The sequence below is a fragment of the Camelina sativa genome, chromosome 1, assembly GCF_030686135.1.
Source record: "Camelina sativa cultivar CO46 ecotype springtype chromosome 1, ASM3068613v1".
NCBI lineage: Eukaryota > Viridiplantae > Streptophyta > Magnoliopsida > Brassicales > Brassicaceae > Camelina > Camelina sativa.
The window spans coordinates 23881228-23894413 of NC_141880.1; the positions used below are offsets into that span (position 1 = coordinate 23881228).

Below are 13186 nucleotides of genomic sequence, written 5' to 3' on the forward strand. Positions count from 1 at the left end.
TTCTCTCTCTCTCGAAAAGCTTATGTTATTGCATCATACTGCATATTTTCATTGCACAATGTTTTTCGTTTTCTTCTATTGCTTATATTGAAATTTATGTAATGTTAGCATTACGTTTAAAATGCAAGCTTGAATTATCATTTCTCACTCTAGAAATCTTTCCCCATGTGCTTGTTTCAACGATATTACACTTTAAAGTATTCGGTTTATTCTTCTTTGAATCTTGTTTATATGAAAACAAGTAGCAAAATTTTTAATACATAAGCGTAACCGGAAGAAAATATTAGTAAACCGTGTAATTAAACCGGTAATTGAGTTGTATGTTTTAACTTTTAAGACTTTAAGTAGTAAATAATTGGAGATAATCTCAACAAGTCTCGGCCCGTTAAAGTGGTGGTGACTCAGCATGATTGGAGAATCTCACCAGGCTGGGACTGTTCTAGCCGAATTAAAGTAATTTAAATTACTTTTTTTTTTCCACCTTGATTTAATCGTGCTGCAAACCTATGGACTCATCATGAATGCTTGATGAAAATAATTTTTTTGTTGAAAAATATTTATAGGTTCACCCCTAGGTGTGAACCTACCTTTGTATTCACCTCCTCTTCTCTCAACCAATCAAAATGTTATATATAATATTTTATTTAAAAAATAAATCAAATTAAAATTTAAAAGCAAAACAAATAAAGAAACAAATTATGTATACTTTTTATTTTTAAAAAGTTAAATATTGGTTTGGTTTAGATTTTACAATTAAACGATCAGTTTGAGTTTATAAATCCGAATTAGGGTTTAGATTTTATAATTAAAACGAAATTATATGTCGTTTGGGTTTACAAATGAGGTGGTTATGGTTTAGATTTTACAATTAGAACAAAATTATATGTCAGTTTGGGTTTACAAATGAGATGGTTAGGGTTTAAATTTTACAATTAAAACGAAATTATATGTCGGTTTGGGTTTACAAATGAGATGGTTAGAGATTTTACAATTAAAACGAAATTAATATACCGGTTTGGGTTTATAAAAAAGCGATTTAAGTTTCTAATTTTATAATGTATACAAATTTTATTTCCTTATTTTATAAGAGGGTGAATGAGAAGTTCTCATCCGTAGGGCTGAACCCTAAGTATTGTCCATTTTTGTTTGTATTTTGGTTTTGAGCTGATTCTATGATTAATTATTCTCTTTTTAGTATACAAAGATATATATTTGGTTTATACGTTTATGTAGTTTCACAAGACGAATTTAATCATATGTTTTGACATGATTAAGATGCCATCATGTTTCGAAGAAGATTGTCCCCAGTGGTTGCATGGGCTATGATTGGTCAAGTTGGTGGTGGCGGAAGAGCGAGACGCCGATACTCAGGGCAGGTAACGTGTGCCACTATAGTACCTTATTGTGAAGAGAAACTCATGGCCTAAGGTTCGTACGCATGTGGCTATGAATTCGATCTAGATGGAATAAGCAGGGTAATCATCAACACAATGGTAGTGTTAGAATGGTTAGGGGTGATGCACCTCCTTGAGAGAAGGTTGGTCTTAACTTATTGCAATGCTGGTAGGAGGTTCGTTCCCTTCCGTGGTTCAGCCACCAGTGCTGACTAGGGTTCTTTAACCACATATTTGATTCTGTTTTATATGTTTCAAGTTTTGTTGTTGATAGAGAGCGGAAACTTAATAACGGATGAGAACACTAGATCTCCAAGAGAACTCAGATTCACGAACATATCTTGCTTAGAATGTTGTAACTTGACGAAGAAGCAATAGGGATAGGGTCGAAATCGGGAGCGATATCGACGTGGTTTTGCAAGTCCTCCTTGCAGGGCTAGAACACAAGCTCTTAGAGTTGAGAGTCCTCCTCTCCAGGCTTTACACAAAGCTCTCGTAAAACTTGTTTATTCAATAATCAATAATTGTTTACAATAGAGCTTAGCGGCTCTTAAATAGAAGTCAAGTCATAAAATAAAACCCTAACATACTTAAGAATCTAATCTAAAGCGTAAAACCTAAATAAAGCCCATACGAGTAATATCCTAAACGAATAACAATAGAAGGCCCGACTACGACACGGACCATCGGTGGACGTGGTCGTTGCAAAGATGCGCTGCATCAGTTGTCTTTTCTCTCCAAAAGCTTATAGTATACATATAAATTTGCAAATTTTGATCACAAGTTTTTGATTATCGTTGAGCTTTTCATTTTGTTCTCTTGGTGAATCTTTGTTTATATGAAAAAGGGTAAACTGTTCTTGGTATAATGGTATGGTAGGCTTGTTCTCGTAATCTTTAACGAACCAGTAATTAAACCGAGAATTGATAAGTTGTATGTTTTTTGCTCTATAAAATTTTACTCTATGTTTTACTACTAATAATGTGTTCTTACACCCTTAAATATTTTGGAATAAAAACTGAGGAAAAAATATATAAACGATTGCAATGAGTTTATGACAAACCTAATAAAATTTTCAGAAATGAAAAGATAGTTAAAAGAATTAAAAATTATAACCACAATGATATATGAGTTTTAGATAATTTATAGATATAAAATATAAACTAAAATAAAAAAATCTAAAAATATTACAACATAAGAAATTTAAAATATTTATTTTAAAAGGAATAATAAATAAAGATCTTACATATCTTTAACTGAAAAAATAAAATAAAACTCAGAATAATATAGAAAATTTTATTTTAAAATATCAAGAATTTCTAATAAGAAAATCAAATTTAACTAAATAGTATAACTAAAATCTAAAAATGCTACAGCATAATTAAATTAAAATATTAAAAAGAAATAAACAAATATTGATAGTATGTAGATTCATATCCAAAATTGTATAGACAAATAGAAGAAAAGTCCTTATCATCGTCTAAGTTGCAAATTTGTAATTTGGGAACCCTGTATTTTGGTAAACTATGTTAGACAATGAAAATCAATGAAAATTTTAAAATAATGTGATGTCTATTATTTATAGATGTGAAAATAGTCAGATTGGTGGAAGTAGTCGAAGATATATGTGTAGCATTATATAAATATTGTACTTACACATTGATTTAGTTTGTCTACCCATATATGAAGCATAGTTAAATCCAACCTTATATGAGGTTCATCTGCAAGTATCTTTTCAATCATAGCAATCTGACCATCACTCATGATACCCCGTTTTCTTTTGCTAGCAAGGTTTTCTGATCTCTCATGGTTTGTATTGGTGTATTTGTTGTTCATGATTTTCTAGCGTACTTAAGATTTTGATTTGATATGAAATACCACTTAAAATATATATTTATATAATAAGATATATGCTCTATTTCGTTACGATGATAGGTAAATATTTTCTTTTTCCTTTGGATTAGTGTTTTTTCTTTGGTAAATATTTTTTAACTTTTCTTTTCTAGCGATTAACTTAGACATGTGTCAAAAATCTAAGATCTTTAATTTGACACATGTCACAATCATATTAAGCAGTAATCTAGACATGTGTTGATATCTTAATAATACAATTAACACGTATCAGAATCTCGTTAATGAGTAAATTTGACATCAAGCTTTATATAATAAGATTCTATAATTAATATAGATATTTAGAAGATTTATTCTATATTAAAAAAATATTCTCCTATCATCTTTTTTTTTTATTTTAAAATTTAAATATAGTGAATCGTCATATAATGCATAAGTTAATAAAAATGTATATTTTTCCCTGCATATTTGAATATTTAAAGCGAACATAGATTACTAAATTAATATAAAAAGTATGTGTTTAGTAGACATATATAGTAAATTTACCGTATATAGTAGATTATAGAATTTTAAGAAGTTTATAATTTATAACTGATATATCTAAACTTAATAAAAAGTTTAAAATTATGAATATTTAAACATATTAAATTTTCAAAATAACACAAACAAGTTATATTACATGACGAGTTATATGACCTTACATGATTGAATTGATAATACTAAAAATAAAATATCATTAATTTGATATTTCAATACGAGTTAGATCCTCATTCTACTATTTTAACAACACCAATATTAAATATCTAGAATCAGACTGATTTAATTAAAATTGTATTAAACAAAAATTGTTGTGTGGTATACCACAAATTATATACTAAATCACTAAAATTAACAAAATATTACATTAGCAAAATTAGTATTAAAATATTACATTAACAAAAAAAAACAAAAAACTTGTCCCGCTGTGTAATAATCTAGTACAAATATAAAATATAAAGTAAAATCCTATGACATGAACTATTTTACCAAAAAGGGAAAGAAAAAATTCTAGCACATAAGCGTAACACTTTTCTGGTTATGGAAATCTTTAAAAGAGAACCGGACTAAACCTAAAATTAAGTTGTGTGTTAAAAGAATAAAAATTTATAACATGATGATATATGAGTCTTAGATAATTTATAGATATAAAATATAAACTAAAATAAAAAAATCTAAAAATATTACAACATAAGAAATTTAAAATATTTATTTTAAAAGGAATAATAAATAAAGATCTTACATATCTTTAACTGAAACAATAAAATAAAAACTCAGAATAATAAAGAAAATTTTATTTTAAAATATCAAGAATTTCTAATAAGAAAATCAAATTTAACTAAATAGTATAACTAAAATCTAAAAATGCTACAGCATAATTAAATTAAAATATTAAAAAGAAATAAACAAATGTTGATAGTATGTAGATTCATATCCAAAATTGTATAGACAAATAGAATAAAAGTCCTTATCATCGTAAAGACAAATTACCTCTTTTTAAATTTCAATTACTGTTTAGTTTTTAATTGCGAAACCTGATATTAAAAGAAGAAGATTAAAGACATTGCCATTGTTGGATGCATTAAGTGAGTCTCTCCAGGTTCAAGGTTGATAATTAGTTCTCTCTGACCTAAATCCACTCCCTTGCTCACCAATGCTTTGTCGTAACCAACTATTTATGTATCCCTCTTTTTCAGATAATGTTTTGAAAAACAGTCATGTTGATTAGAATAATTTTACGGAACTGTAGAGACTAGAGAAAACACAAGAAAATTACAAATCTATTTAGAAGCAAACATGATATCTTGCAACTAGTAACCAACGCAGAAAACGAGAAGAGGAGAATAGGCATGATTATTATGAGCATGAGACCAAGTACAGAGACAAAATCAAAATAGAGATCATAGCCATGACGACAACTCAATTCTTAATCATGCTTGTGCGTCACGCATTAAGGAACCTTGCGAACTCAAAAAATTAGGGGAGGCTAAGGAAGTGTTGCAGATTCCATCTATCCTCTTCCTTTCCCCTATTCTTCGACTCCTGTGTTCACCATCTTGATGTCATCTTGTCATCCACAAAGATGCTGAACAAAGAACCGGGACTAAACCCGGAATTAAGTTGTGTGTTTTAAACCAATTATATGTTAGAAAGGTTTTAAGTAGTAATTAATTAAATAAATTGTTACCAATTCCGGCCGAGTAAAGTGGTAGTGACTCTGCATGACTAGAGAGTCTCACCGGGGTTCGGAGAAGCAATTGGTATCGTAACAAAGATTTATAAAGTTAGTCTATCACTGAGAATCATGCTTTCCGTGGTAACCGAATTGAGGTAATTCAGATTGGTAGTGACTTATTTTTTTTTATTTTTTATTTATTTATTTTTTTTTTAAAAAACAAAAATCTGATGTTTAAAAGAAAAAACATACAATATTGTGTTTGGCTTTTGAGATGGACCAGTTAATTAGTTAAACGCACCAGATAAAATCTATAAAAAACTTAGTGAGTCTTACCCAATGGCTATGGATTATTTCATCCTTCCCCCAAGTCTTACCTCCTTATTTAGTTGGAAAAACGGTCTTTTCAGGTTTTTTCATACCCCCACAATTGTTCTGTGTTGAATTCATACATTTGACTACTGAACCTAAACATATTTAATGTTTCTGAATATTTGAATTCTGTACCTCAACTTCAAAATCAATACCCCAAGATTAAATGTTTTACCATAACATACAAAAACATGTTTATAGACTAACTCTGTTAAGCTTCCGTTTAATTTTGCTGATGTGGATTCCATGTTGGCGCAGTAGTTCAAACGGCGTCGTTTCGGTAAAACTGAGAATCTAAAATTTTGGCCAAAACGCCGTCGTTTTTTATTTTTCTCCCAAAACTCTCTTCCTCTCTCCCGATACTCTCTCTCGCAGCGGAGGAACCCTAGAATTTGGGCGTTTTCAATTTCGGGTCAATCTGAAGTAATTGCATCCAATATTTTCATCATCTAGTTCTGGTAAGTTAACTGCACGTTTTCAATTTCGGGTCAATATGAAGTAATTGCATCCAATGTCTTCATCATCTATCACTGAGAATCATGCTTTCGGTGGTAACCGAATTGAGGAAATGCAAATTTTTTTTTTTTTTTTAAACAAAAACCTGATGTTAAGAGAAGAAACATAAAAGACGCTGTCCTCTTTTGAATATTGTGTTTGGCTTTTGAGATGGACCAGTTAATTAGTCTTAAACGCATTACATAAATATATAAAAAAACTTCCTAAGGCCTTACTTTGTTTCCAACTCAATATTAATTCAACGAACATGATGATCAATGCGAAAATCACAAGCTTAAGCCTTCCACCAAAATTCATCATTTTAGACTCCTTGAGAATCACAAAAAACCTTTAAAAACTCTCAAAGGGTTTTCGATATGCGTCTCCTTTGGATCATACAAGATTATTGGGTAATACTAATACACTCTTGACTCATGAAGATTAGCAGAAAACAACATATCATCAATCAGACAAGACGACTCTTGCCATGCACAGAGCACTCAACTTATGTACCCCTCTCCATGACTTCAATTTAGTTTCTTTGGACTTGTAAGCATAAGTTAAGTTCTTATCCCACCCCTCTAGTTAAAATATTCCCTACATTATGTTACAAACTCAGTCGTAGAGGTATGTTGGGAAAGAAGGTTGGTCTTATAGGAGGAGAGGTCAAGATACTGCTTTAGCCACCAAGGTTCCAGGGTTCGAGGAATTCCAATGGTACCTCTTTGATTGTATGGTCTAATCATACAATATTACAAATTCACCGAACTGAGGTAATATATATTTTTTTTTAACGATGTAATGATGATTAAGTAAATAGAAAAGTTTCAGAACAAATAAGAAGAAAAACCAAAATTGAAAGTTAAATGAGACCAACATAACCATCATAGTAGACTAAATCATATTCCAGATTCATCCTCATTCAGCTCTTTCCTCTTCTATCCGATCATGTAGCCACGAAGGACCACCTAAAGCTAGATACGAGGTGAGCCTTCCATCTCTAGTGACACTATGAGCAATATCCCTGCCCAACGTGTAGACTTTTGGCGAAGAGAGTTTGAAGGATACCTCCCCCATCAGCTATATTACTCCAACAATCTTTTCCACCTGAGATCGGTAGTTCGGCCAATCCAACGGAGACTCCAAAGTCACTTGACAATCCGACCACACCTCACATGAATAAACCTGAAGGGTACAAAGACTCTGCAGACACCGTAGGATACAACCCAACTCTGCTGAAATCCTATTCCTTGGAAGAAAAGCATCCCTAGCATGAAACTGAACATTCCGTGCATCATTCCGCAGAATCCAAGCTCCACCACAATAATACGTTTCAGTAACCCAAGAACAGTGTATATTGCATTTCAGAACTCCCGGGGAAGGCTTATTCCATCGTGTCAACCTCGTTAAACCCCGTTGCTCCACTAAGTTAGTTTCCTGCAGAACCATGGCTCGATGGCGTAGCCATTCCTCAGACATCTCCGGTGTCGCAGCTAGCAACACATGAGAATCTTGAGCTCTATCTGACAAAACATGTCCATTCCGTATATCCAAGGGATTGCATTTCTTGAGGTCTTCCCGTATATCTCCTCTAGTCATTATCTGTAATAGATAATTCACGTTTTTTGCAACACAAGTAGAAATCCATGAGCCGACAAGGGAAGTAATGTAGCATCCCATACTCAAGTCGCCATAGTTCATTCAAAAAGCATGTGTACAATTGTCTCCTCCTCAGTTCGACATTCTTGGCATATAGAATTCACTTGAACACCGTGGCTACACATACACTCTACAACTTCTAAGGCACCAGACAGAGCTCACCATAGGAACATTCAAATCTTTGGTTTAGTATGTGTATCCCATATCCTTGTCTTGATCTCATTCACAGCTCTGACCCCTTCTGAAAGATTAACCCCAACTGATGCTTTGTTAGTAAGGAGCTTAGTCACAGTCTTCACAGAATATTTACCATCCTTTGTAAACACCCACACATAACAATCAAGAAGACATAGCTCAGGGGAAAATGATTGTATCTTGACCACATCATCCGGTGGGAAAAGCCTCTATGGGAGTGTGGTGTTCCACTCCCCTTCTGATGTTATCATTGTCGATACCTTCAGATTTAAATCTATCTACATTTCTCTGTTGAAAGGAAGCCTTGGAACCTCATCAAAAATCCATTTGTCTAACCAAACACTAGTGCTCAAGCCATCTCCTATAGAATTCATAAAGCCTTTTTCCAATAGCTCCCGACCAAAAAGAATACTGCGCCTAGGAAGGTCTATAGCCAATCTTGGCTTCAAAAAGAACAGTATCTGCAAAATACTTAGCCTTGTACACTCTCGCTAATAGAGACTCAGGAGCATATAACAGTCGCCAAGTCTGCTTGGCCAAAAGGGCTTGATTGAACCTGCCAATATCTTTAAAACCAAGGCCACCACGCTCCTTCGTCTCAAAGATCTTCTCCCAAATGCATTTTATGTTTGTCCTCACTTTCGTTCCACCAGAAACTTGCCATGGCACTTGTGATTCAGCGACATTGATGTTTCGTCAATCTAAAACAAGACATATCATATACTGGTAGAGCTATAGCTACTGACTTCAATAAAAATTCCTTCCCTCCCAAAGAGAGAGTTTTCTCATACCACCCACCCAATCTTGATTTTAATCTATCTGTAATAAAATTGAGTAGGTCTCTTTTGGATCCACTGAAGCATTCAGGCAGCCCCAGATACTTAGCAGTACAACCTTCTTGCTCGATACCAGTAAATAGACCTAATGAATCCTTCTAGTAAACATTATAACTTTGTTTATGTTTTCATAGAGTATATAGAACACATGTTAGCTCTTGCTCTCATTAGGCAATTATATGGGTTTGTAATATTTCTCTAGACTCTATAATCCTCATAGTTTTGTTGGATCTCCATTGGAGACTCTTACAGATGATATGTTGAGACTGCGTTTTCTATGTACGTTGTGTCAAATTTCTATGTTACTTGTTTCTTTTGAATCTGTTTTGATCTTTTGATTCTAATCTCTGTTTTACGTCATTAGAGTGGCTATGAATTCGATCTAGTGGAGCTTTCTCATGGAAGAAGAAGGGTAATCATCAACACAATGGTAGTTTTCAGAACGGGTTTGGGTGATGCACCTCCTCACAGAAGGTTGGTCTTGTTAGGAGGGTTCGTTCCCTGGTTTAACCATATATTTGTTTCTGTTTTGTTTTCTGTGTATTTTCCTATTAGATCTTGTTGATATAGGAACCCAGATGAGAGGAACCTATGTGGATAGATGGGAATAGGCAAATGGTTGATAACAGTGTTTTGCCTACTCGTTGGATGATAGATGGAATGCAGTGAAGAGATGGTGAATAGACAAATGGTTGAAAACACTGTTCTGTTTATTCGGTAGCAGTGGAAGATGAAGAGACAGATGGGTGGAGTGAGGGGCGCCACATAGATCTGTGAAAGGATCTATGATAAGTCAAATCTCAGTCTTCAAGGAATCACACACATGAAGAAGGAGAAAAGGGTGGTTGCTTCTATCTCAGAAGAAAACCTAAGAAAACACTCATTTTATTTCATAAAAACTTTAAAGGTTACAATGTTGAGAAGGGACCTTATATAACGATCCAGCAGGGGGGACCTTCTAGGGTCGATATTATTATAAATAACAAGAACTAAACTTGCAAAATAACAGACTCAATTTTAGGATCTAGATAAATAAAAGACTCAAAAGACCCAAAGGTCGATTCCTGCAAAACAAGAAAATAACCATTATTTATTATTTGAATTCAAACACTTACCTTGGTAATAACTCTCATGCACGCTCCAGTTCTTCATTGATTGCTTCGGAAATGATGAAAAGAACGGGTTCTTTAATTCCTTGTAGAACTGGCAAAAATGATGCTTGTGGAGTCTTCTCTTTGGAATCTTCTAGATCAATGAGAGTAATGAGACTTTCAATGAACTTGTTAAATTGTTCCATAATACTAATCTTGACTCTAATATTGTGGAATCTTCTTGCTCCCAACCTTGTCCTAGGTGTTTGTATCATTATTGGCAGAACGAGCTCTTCAGGAATTGGTAGAACGAGTTCTTCGGAAATAGTAGAACGGGTTCTTCGGGAAATGGCAGAATGGGTTCTTCCGGAAGTTTACTATTGATGTCCTCATCACTTGTTCTCTAATGCTAAGCATTTTGAATCGTGTGTTTTCACATTTTGCAGCAAAGGTTTGGTAGGAGTACTAGTTAGTGCTCTAGAATCAGCAATCTTCTCAAAGCACTCTAATATGGCTAACTAGAAAATGCATTTCAACAAGCTTAGTACAAAGCTAATTAATCCCTCATATATTGTATATAAACTATGAACTATAAAGCATAGCTAATAAATTGCATTTTTTGTTTAACAGCTTAAGAATTCTTTGCAATGCTAATTCTGTACTTTTTTTTAATATATATGCAGTAGAGATTGTAAATTCCAAGGAAAATTTGTCAAGTCTTAAGTAAAATTTTGATTTCAGTTCCATCTTTTTTTACTTTCGTTAAAACACTTCTAAATGACGAAACTATATATAGAAGAACTATTGGAAAAAAAAAACAACCAATAGAGAAAAAAAGGGGTTGTTTTGCAGGTGAAGGATCTAAAGCTTGTTGGTCTGCAGCTGAATGATCTAAAGCTTGTTGGTCGGATAAGAAATATGAAGCAAGCAGGAGTGGCTACAAAGCTGTTAAGATTAACTACTCCTTCAATGTCATCATATCTTGCACCAAAAAAAAAAAAAACAAAGCCTTAAGAAAGAATATACGAAATGAGATAATGTTTGAAACACAGTCATGATCGATAAATGATTAGACTAATTATAAAGACCAGCAGAAAACAACTACACAACAATATAGTTAGAAGCAAACATGATCAGTCACTTGCAAGTTGATAAGCACGGATGCACATGTGGTAGCTCGAAAGGAGTCGCTGAGACACGAAACAGAGTTAAAAAAGAGAAAGAAGAAACATTTTGTTGTAACAGCGCCTTGAGAGTCCAGTGAGTTGTATATAAATTAAATAGATAGAAGAGTATTGAGTTGAAGAAGTTATGTATTTATTGATGTGTGTGTGTGTGTAACAAAGCGTATAGTTTGTTAGAGAAGAGTTAGCAGATCTCTTCAACAACTATCTACTGTCAGGGGTTTGAGGATATCTTATTGTATGCATAATCGATTTGCAAATTTTAATCACAAGTTTTTGATTATCGTTGAGCTTTTCATTTTGTTCTCTTGGTGAAACATTGTTCATATGAAAAAGGGTAATTCTAGGCACATGAGCGTAACTATTCTTGGTAGGCTAGTTCTCGTAATCTATAACGAACCGTAATTAAACAGAGAATTGAGTTAGATGTTTTTTTTTGCTCTATAACTCTTTAGCGAACCATGGTAAACCGGGTAATTTGATTTGTGTTCGTTTAAGTAAATTATTAAATAGAGAGATTAGGTCACCAATTCTCACCCATCAAAGTGGTAGTGGCTCGGGATGTTGTTGTTAAGGATACGTCCGTATCATCTCATTACCTCTGCAATATATTGTTTCCTTGTACAGAACTTTACATATCTAGCTAAACCTAGTCTCCTCTACTCGACTTATGTATATATACTAAGATGTAATCCCTTCTGTAAAATATGCAATACATACAAAGCTTACATGGTATCAGAGCTTATCGATACCCTTCTTAAAATTTTCTTTTAAATCTCTGCAGCCTCCTCCTCCTCCTCTGTTTCTTCTTTCGTGTTTCTTCCTTCTGTTCTCATCTTTTCCATTCTTCTTCCTTTAATTTCAGTCTTCTCTCAGATTTAATATTCTCGTCATTTCTCCATGGCTGCAATCGCTGAAACAGTTGACACACAAGGTCTCCTCAACATCAACATGATGAACATCACTAAACTCACATCAACAAACTACATGACATGGAGCCTCCAGGTTCACTCCCTCCTTGACGGCTACGATCTTGCTGGATATGTCGATGGCACTTCCGTCCCTCCAGATTCCATGCTCACTACCTCAGATCCGCCTACTCCAAATCCAGCCTATGCGACATGGAGACGACAAGATAAGCTCATCTTTAGTGGGCTTCTTGGTACCCTCTCTCCCTCCTTGCAGTCCCTAGTGTCTAAAACCAAATCTTCTGCTGAGATGTGGAAGACAATCTCTGCCACCTATGCTAATCCAAGTTGGGGTCACATTCAACAACTTCGTCTCCAGATCAAGCAAGCTGTTAAAGGTGACAAAACCATTGATGAATATATGCAATCTCTCACTACTAGATTTGATCAACTTGCTCTCCTTGGTAAACCACTTGCACATGAAGAGCAACTCGAGTACATCTTTGGTGGTCTTCCAGAAGATTACAAGACTGTCATTGATCAAGTGGAAGGTCGTGAAACTCCACCATCGATTATTCAGGTTCATGAGAAACTCATCAACAAAGAAGCCAAGCTTCTTGCTGTTGCTCTGTCCGCTGTCACCACTGGACCCACTTCTGCTCATGTTGCCACCAATCGGTCATCTCAAGCCTCCGGGAAGCAGTCTTATCGTCCTCACCAGCCATGGAACAACAACAACAACAGCAACAAGTATCGTCATCAATACTCACGGCAAGATACTCGTATGACCAGAGGCTATCAAGGCAAGTGCCAAATCTGTGGTGTGTTTGGGCACAGTGCCAAACGGTGCTCTCAGCTTCAACAACAGCCACACTTTGGCTCTCAAAGTGGTCTGCTTCCGTCTCCCTTCCGTCAGTGGCAACCACGTGCAAATCTGGCGGTCGGACATCAACAACCAACAACCTCATGGCTCCTTGATAGCGGTGCTA

General features: G+C 34.3%; 1 long non-coding RNA gene across 1 annotated transcript; it reads left to right on the plus strand.

The window, feature by feature from the left end:
• Positions 1 to 6170: 6170 nt before the first annotated feature.
• On the plus strand, positions 6171 to 9977 carry LOC109132226 (uncharacterized). The gene is made up of 3 exons (XR_002037479.2): positions 6171 to 6287; positions 9379 to 9488; positions 9670 to 9977. It is a non-coding gene; the product is annotated as an uncharacterized LOC109132226 (long non-coding RNA).
• The last annotated feature ends 3209 nt before the right edge of the window (positions 9978 to 13186 follow it).